Source organism: Engystomops pustulosus, chromosome 9 (assembly GCF_040894005.1).
Source record: "Engystomops pustulosus chromosome 9, aEngPut4.maternal, whole genome shotgun sequence".
Lineage (NCBI taxonomy): Eukaryota > Metazoa > Chordata > Amphibia > Anura > Leptodactylidae > Engystomops > Engystomops pustulosus.
In genome coordinates, this window is record NC_092419.1 from 66258807 (window position 1) to 66266805 (window position 7999).

The window sequence follows — 7999 nt, forward strand, 5'->3', positions numbered from 1 at the left end:
TTTTAAGGCCCGGTCAGGACTTCTTAAGGCCCGGGCAAGACTTCTTAAGCACCAGGAAGGACTTTTGAGGCCCAGGCAGGACTTGTTAAAGCCTTTGCAAGACTTGTTAAGGCCCTAGCAGGACTTGCTAAGGCTTGGGCAGGCCTTGTCAAGGCCCGTGAAGGACTTGTTAATGCCGGAGCAAGACGAGTTAAGTCCCGGACAGGACTTGTTAATGTCAGAGAAGGACTTGTTTAGGACCCGGAAGGACTTGTTAAGGCCTAGAAAAGACTCGTTAAGACGGAGCAGGACGTGTTTATGCCCGGGCAGGACTTGACAAGGCCTAAGAACGATTTGTTAAGGCCCGGGAAGGACTTGTTACTGCCCTGGAAAAACTTGTTAAGGCCAGTGAAGGACTTATTAAGGTCCGGGCAGTACTTGTTAAGGCCCAGTAATGATTTGTTAAGGCCCTGCAGGAGTTGCTTAGGCCCGGACAGTGCTTGATAAGGCACAGGAAGGACTTGTTAAGGTCCGGGCAGGACTTGTTAAGGCCATGGAAGGACTTGTTAAAGCCCAAGAATGTCTTATTAAGGCCTAGGAAGCACTTGTTAAGGCCCAAGCAGGACTTGTTATAGCCCGAGAGGACTTGTTAAGGCCCGGAAAGTACTTGATAAGGGTTGGGCAGAACTAAGTAAGTCCCGGGAAGGACTTGCAAAGGCCCCGGCAGGACTTGTTAAGGCCCGGGCCGGACTTGGTAACGCCCGGGAAGTACTTGATTAGGCTCTGGAAGGTCTTGCTTAAGTTTAGGAAGGACTTTTTAAGGCACTTGCAGGACTTGTTAAAGGGCACCTACCACCACAAATCTACCTATAAAGGTAGATTGGGTGGTAGGTGGATCATTGGGACGTGAGGATAGCCCTTTTAAGGGCTAATCCTCACGTCCCTGCACTTTTTTGAGAACTTTAATTTGATATTTATTCAAATGTACTTATGTGGCTACCGGGGCGTGGAGTAGCCGCTTATGAGATTACACGAGGCGGCTACTCCACGCCCCGGTAGCCACTTTACTCCTCCTACTCACCCATCTTCGGCGCGCAGCTCCGCGTAGCTGCGCGCCCTCGTCCGGCGAGCCTGCCGTCTGCGCATGCGCAGAAGAGCAGGCCCGCGCCTGCGCGGTCACAACTCCGAAACAGGCGCGGGCCTGCTCTTCTGCGCATGCGCAGACGGCAGGCTCGCCGGACGAGGGCGCGCAGCTACGCGGAGCTGCGCGCCGAAGATGGGTGAGTAGGAGGAGTAAAGTGGCTACCGGGGCGTGGAGTAGCCGCCTCGTGTAATCTCATAAGCGGCTACTCCACGCCCCGGTAGCCACATAAGTACATTTGAATAAATATCAAATTAAAGTTCTCAAAAAAGTGCAGGGACGTGAGGATTAGCCCTTAAAAGGGCTATCCTCACGTCCCAATGATCCACCTACCACCCAATCTACCTTTATAGGTAGATTTGTGGTGGTAGGTTCCCTTTAAGGCCTGAGAAGGGCTTGTTTAGGTTTGTGATGGACTTACTATGGCCCACGCAATACTTGTTAAGGCCCAGGCGGGATTTGCGATGGCCTGGGCAGGAGTTTTTAAGGTTTGGGAAGGTCTTGTAAAGGCTCTGAAAGAATTTGTTCAGGCCCTGGATGGACTTGTTAAGGCTCGGGCAAGAATTGTTATGGCCTTGGAAAATCTTGATAAAGCCCGGCAGGACTTGTTAACCCCTTAAGGACGCAGGGTTTTTCGGCTGATTTCTCGCTCTCCGACTTCAAAAATCCATAACTTTTTCATTTTTATGTGTACAGACCTGTGTGATGGCTTATTTTGTGCATAACAAATTTTACTTTCCCGCGATGTTATTTATTTTAACATGCCGTGTACTGCGAAGCTGAAAAAAAATTCCAAATGTGGAAAAATTTTAAAAAAACCGCACTTGCGTCACGTTCTTGTGGGCTCAGTTTTTACGACTTTCTCTCTTCGCTCCAAATAACATGCCTACTTTATTTTTGGTTCGGTGCGATCGCGGTGATACCAAATTTATATAGGTTTTATTGTGTTTTAATACATTTTCAAAAATTAAACGAATGTGTACAAAAAAGAAAAAAAAAATTTTTCCATCTTCTGACGCTAATAACTTTTTCATACTTTGGTGCACGTAGATGTGTGAGGGGTAATTTTTTGCGAAATGAGGCAACGTTTTCATTGCTGCCATTTTGAGGTCTGTGCGACATTTTGATCATTTTTTTCATTTTTTATGTTATGTAAAAAGGTGTAAAAGTCGCATTTCGGACATTTGAGCGCCATTTCCCGCCTCGGAGGTCACCACCGTCCGTAACCGTTTTTATATTTTGATAGATTGGGCATTTTGGGACGCGGCGATACCTAATATGTCTGTGATTTTTACTGTTTGTTATGTTTTATATCCGTTCTAGGGAAAGGGGGGTGATTTGAACTTTTAATATTTTATTAATTTTTTTTATTTTTTAAACTTTTTTTTTTTTTCACTATTTTTTAGACCATCTAGGGTACATTAACCCTAGATGGTCAGATCGCTCCTACCATATACTGCAATACTACAGTATTGCAATATATGGCATTTTTGCAGGTCACACATTACAATGAGCCACTGGCTCATTGTAACGAACCTGCATAAGCCATGTAGCCTCGTGTCAAAAGAAGACCGGAGGCTACCATGGTAACCGATCGCCGCCCCCCGATGACGTTTGGGGGCGTGGCGATCGGAAAAAAGAAGGGTTAATAGCTGCGATCGGTGCAAGCACCGACCGCGGTTATTAGCGGTGGGGGTTTTGTGCAAAATGAAAAGAAAGGGCTTTTTACGGTCCGAGCAGGACATTTTAAGGCCCAAGAAGGACTTGTTAAGGGCCGAGCAGGACTTGTTAAGGCCAGGGAAGGACTTGTTTTAGCGCGGGAAGGAAATGCTAAGGCCTGGGCAGGACGTGATAAGGATAGGGCAGGACTTGTTAAGGCCAGGGCAGGTCTTGTTAAGGCCGAGCAGGACTTGTTAAGGAGCTGGCAGGATTCGATTAGGCCTTGGAAGGACTTGTTAAGGCCCGGGAAGGATTTGTTAAGGCCCGTGCAGGTCTTGTTAAGGCCCGGCATGGACTTGTTAAGGCCGAGCAGGACTTGTTAATGCACTGGCAGGACTTGTTAAGGCCCGGGAAGGATTTGTTAAGGCCTGGGCAGGACTTGTTAAGGTAGAGGTAGGACCTGTTAAGGCCCGAGCAGGACTTTTAAAGGCCACGGCAGGACTTGTTAGGACCCTGGAAGGACTCTAAAAGGCGTGAGCAGTACTTTTTAAGGCCTGGGGACTTACTAAGGCCCGAGGAGAACTTGTTAAGGCCCGGGCAGGATATGTTACGTTCCGGCAGGACTTGTTAAGGCCATGGAAGGACTTGTTAAAGCCCAAACAGGACTTATTAAGGCCCGGGCTGGACTTAAGGCCCGGGAAGTACATAATAAGGGCCGGGCAGGACTTGTTAAGGACTGTGAGGGACTTTTTAAGGCCGTGGGGCAACTTTTTAATGCCCAGGAAGGACTTGTTAAGGCCCGGGCAAGAACTATAAAGGCCTTGGAAAATCTTGATAAGGCCCGACAGGACTTGTTAAGGCCCGAGAAGGGCTTGTTAAGGTCCGTGATGGACTTGCTATGGCCCACGCAAGACTTCTTAAGGCCCAGGAAGGACTTTTTACCGTCCAGGCAGGACTTGATAAGGCTCGGGAAGGACTTGTTAAGGCCCGGGAAGGACTTGTTAAGGCCTGGGAAGTATTTGATAAGGCCCGGGAAGGACTTATTAAGGCCCGGGAAGGACGTGTTTTTGCCCGGGCAGGACTTGTTAAGTCCCGGGAAGGATGTGTTAAGGCCCGGGCAAGACTTGTTAAGGCCCGGGCAGTACATGTTAAGGCCCGGGCAGGACTCTGTTAAGGCTAGTGAAGGACTTGCTAAGGCCCGTGCAAGACTTGGTAAGGCAGCTACAGTGCATGATAAGGCCCAGGACGGACTTGTTATGGCCATGAAAGGACTTGTTAAAGCCCGAGAATGTCTTGTTAAGGCCTAGGAAGCACTTGATAAGGGCCGGGCAGAACTATGTCCCGGGAGAGACTTGCAAAGGCCCCAGCAGGACTTTTTAAAGCCCGGAAAGTGCTTGATAAGGCCATGGAAGGACTTGTTAAAGCCCGAGCAGTACTTGTTAAGGCCCGGGCCGGATTTGTTAAGGCTCGGGAAGTACTTGATAAGTCCTGGGCAGGACTTAACAGGACTTGTTAAGGCCCGGGAAGTACTTGTTAAGGCTCGGGCATGACTTGTTAAGGCCCAAGCAGGACTTGTTAAGGCCAGGGCAGGACTTGTTTTTGCCCGGGAAGGAAATCTTAACGCCCGGGAAGAACTTGTTAAGGTCTGGGAAGGACATGTTAAGGTCCCGGAAGAACTTGTAAAGACCCGGCAGGACTTGTTAAGGCCCGGACAGGACTTGAAAAGGCTCTGGAAGGTCTTGCTAAGGTTTAGGAAGGACTTGTTAAGGCCCTTGCAGGACTTGCTAAGGCATTTGCAGGATTTGGTAAGGCCCGGGGCAGGACTTGTTAAGGCCCTTGAAAGACTTGTTAACGCATGGCAGAACTTCTTAAGCCCCAGGAAGGACTTTTTATGGTCCAGGCAGGACTTGTTAAGGCCCGAGAAGTGCTTGTTAAGGTCTGTGATGGACTTGTTAAGGCCCACGCAAAAGACTTGTTAAGGCCCGGGCTGGATTTGCTAAGGCCAGGGCAGGAGTTTTAAGGTCTGCGAAGGACTTGCTAAGGCCCTAGCAGGACTTGCTAAGGCTCGGGCAAGGCTTGTTAATGCCCGGGAAGGACTTATTAAGTCGGTGGGCAGGACTTGGTAAGGCCCTGGAAGAACCTGTTAAGGCCCTGGAAGGACTTGTTAAGGCCTGTGCAAGAATTGTTAAGGCCTTGGAAAATCTTGATAAGAACCGGCAGGACTTGATAAGGCCCGAACAGGACTTGCTAAGGCTTTGGAAGGTCTTGCTAAGGTTTAGGAAAGACTTTCTAAGGCACTTACAGGACTTGTTAAGGCACTTGCAGGACGTGTTAAGGCCCGGGGCAGTACTTGATAAGGCCCAGGAAGGGCTTGTTATGGCCATGAAATGACTTGTTGAAGCCCTAGAATGTCTTGTTAAGGCCTAGGAAGCACTTGTTAAGGCCTGAGCAGTACTTGTTAAGGCCGGGGCAGGAATTGTAAAGTCCCAGGCAGGACTTTTCTAAGTCAGTTGCTCTTTTTTAGATCTCAGCTGAATTACATCCTAGCTCATTCAGCAACAGAGATAATCACGAACTTTGCTCCATTAGAAAGAACTGGATGAAAAACAATGTGCATCTATCATTGAGGTTGTCTTGTAAGGAAATGAGTTAGGAGGCAAAGTAACAGTGTTTCTACATGAAATCAGTTGGTCTCTTTTAGATCTGAGCTGAATAACCTCCTAGCTCATTCAGAAACAGAGACAATCACGAACTTAGTTCCTTTAGCAAGAAATGCATGGAAATAATGTGCGTCTATCATTGCCTATCATTGAGGTTGTCTTGTTAGGAAAATAAGTTAGGAGTAGAGATGAGCGAGCACTAAAATGCTCGGGTACTCGTTATTCGAGACAAACTTTTCCCGATGCTCGAGTGCTCGTCTCGAATAACGAGCCCCATTGAAGTCAATGGGAGACTCGAGCATTTTTCAAGGGGACCAAGGCTCTGCACAGGGAAGCTTGGCCAAACACCTGGGAACCTCAGAAAAGGATGGAAACACCACGGAAATGGACAGGAAACAGCAGGGGCAGCATGCATGGATGCCTCTGAGGCTGCTTAATCGCACCATTATGCCAAAATTATGGGCAACAGCATGGCCATGACAGAGTGACAGAATGAAGCTAGATAGCATCTAAAACATCCAATAATTGACCCTGATACTATAGGGGACGGCATGCAGAGGCAGCGGCAGCAGCGGCAGGCTAGAGAGTGGCATGGCGACATACCCTAAATAGACTCAGGCTTCAAACCAATGGGTGGCAGAGAGGAACCAAAGGAGGTGAGCAAGAAGCGCTCAAATAATATCGGTACATTATAAAAGTTTGCCAGTATATTTTGTGGATTACACAGCAGGGTGGCGACAAAGTTAACATGGAAGCCATGAAAACAACCCAAAATTCTGCCTGACACAGCTCGTTTGATAAGGGGACCATGTATGGAGGCAGTGAACTAGTAGTAGATTAAAGGTGCTGCAGTTAAAACTATGTTAGTTGGATCTTGGCATGGAGCTGGCGCTCCGTTGCCAGGCGAGCTTTCGCCAATCCAAGCCCCTGTCTCTAGGCTACTCCCCAAACAGCACTTCTAAGAACCTTTTGTATAAGATCAAGTGTAGTAGCGTTCTTATAAGTTTAGGATATGGCGGGTGAGGGGAATGTAAACAGATGCGCAAGAAGCACTGAAATAATATTGGTAAATGATAAAAGTTTGCCAGTATATTTTGTGGATTACACAGCAGGGTGGCGACAAAGTTAACAAGTTTGTTGTGGAAGCCATGAAAACAACCCAAAATTCTGCCTGACACAGCTCGTTTGATAAGGGGACCATGTATGCCTACAGTTCATGCCAGTCGCTGCACTGGCTGCCAGTCTCCTTTCGAATAAAGTTTAAAATAATAACCCTCATCCATAAAGCTCTGTATAATGCTGCACCCCCCTACCTCTCCTCTCTTATCTCAGTCTATCGCCCAACCCGTGCTCTTAGATCCGCCAGTGATCTTAGATCAACCTCTACCCTAGTGCGGACCTCCCACTCGCGTCTCCAAGACTTCTCTAGAGCTGCACCAATTCTGTGGAATGCTCTGCCCCGGACTATCAGACTTATACCTAACCTCCAAAGTTTCAAACGTGCTCTTAAAACCCATTTCTTTAGGCAAGCCTATAACACTCATTAACTGCATGAAGTTTTAACTCTTCTACTAACCCGTCCTGTGTCGTCCTCCCATCTGTTATCCAGCAACCAACAGGCACCAGACTTCTCTGCAGTCCCATTCACCCTGGACCTGGTGACGGCTGAGTGGTTCAAGCGACAGCAATTCCATTTATTATATTTTGTTCTAAGAAGAATGGCTTGACCATTAAAAATTCTTTTACCTCGTGTTACCCCATCATCTTCATAAACCGTAAGCTCTGGCGAGCAGGGACCTCACTCCTGTTGTTCCATACAAATGTTGTGCTCTGTTACATTACATTTGTATTTGTTTCCTATGATTTGTAAAGCGCTACGGAATATGATGGCGCTATATAAATAAAGATTATTATTATTATTATTATGGAGGCAGTGAACTAGTAGTAGATTAAAGGTGCTGCACTTAAAACTATGTTAGTTGGATCTTGGGATGCAGCTGGCGCTCCGCTTCCAGGCGAGCTTTCGCCAATCCAAGCCCCTGTCTCTAGGCTACTCCCCAAACAGCACTTCTAACAACCTTTTGTATAAGATCAAGTGTAGTAGCGTTCTTATAAGTTTGGGATATGGCGAGTGAGGGGAATGTAAACAGATGCGCAAGAAGCGCTGAAATAATATCGGTAAATGATAAAAGTTTGCCAGTATATTTTGTGGATTACACAGCAGGGTGGCGACAAAGTTAACAAGTTTGATGTGGAATGCCCTGTAATAGCTCTTGGACGGTGTGCCTTTTATCGCCTAGGCTCAGCAGTTTGAGCACCGCCTGCTGTCGCTTAGCGACGGCACTGCTGCTGTGCCTAGAGCTACCGACTGATGGCGCCATGGCCACGGATCGTAATTCGGAGGAGGAGGAGGTGGAGGAGGGGTGGGAGGAGGGGGAGGTATAATATGCCTTTGAGACCTGGACCGAGGTAGGCCCCGCAATCCTCTGCGTCGGCAGTATATGACCAGCCCCAGGGTCAGACTCGGTCCCAGCGTGCACCAAGTTAAGTGTAGTAGCGT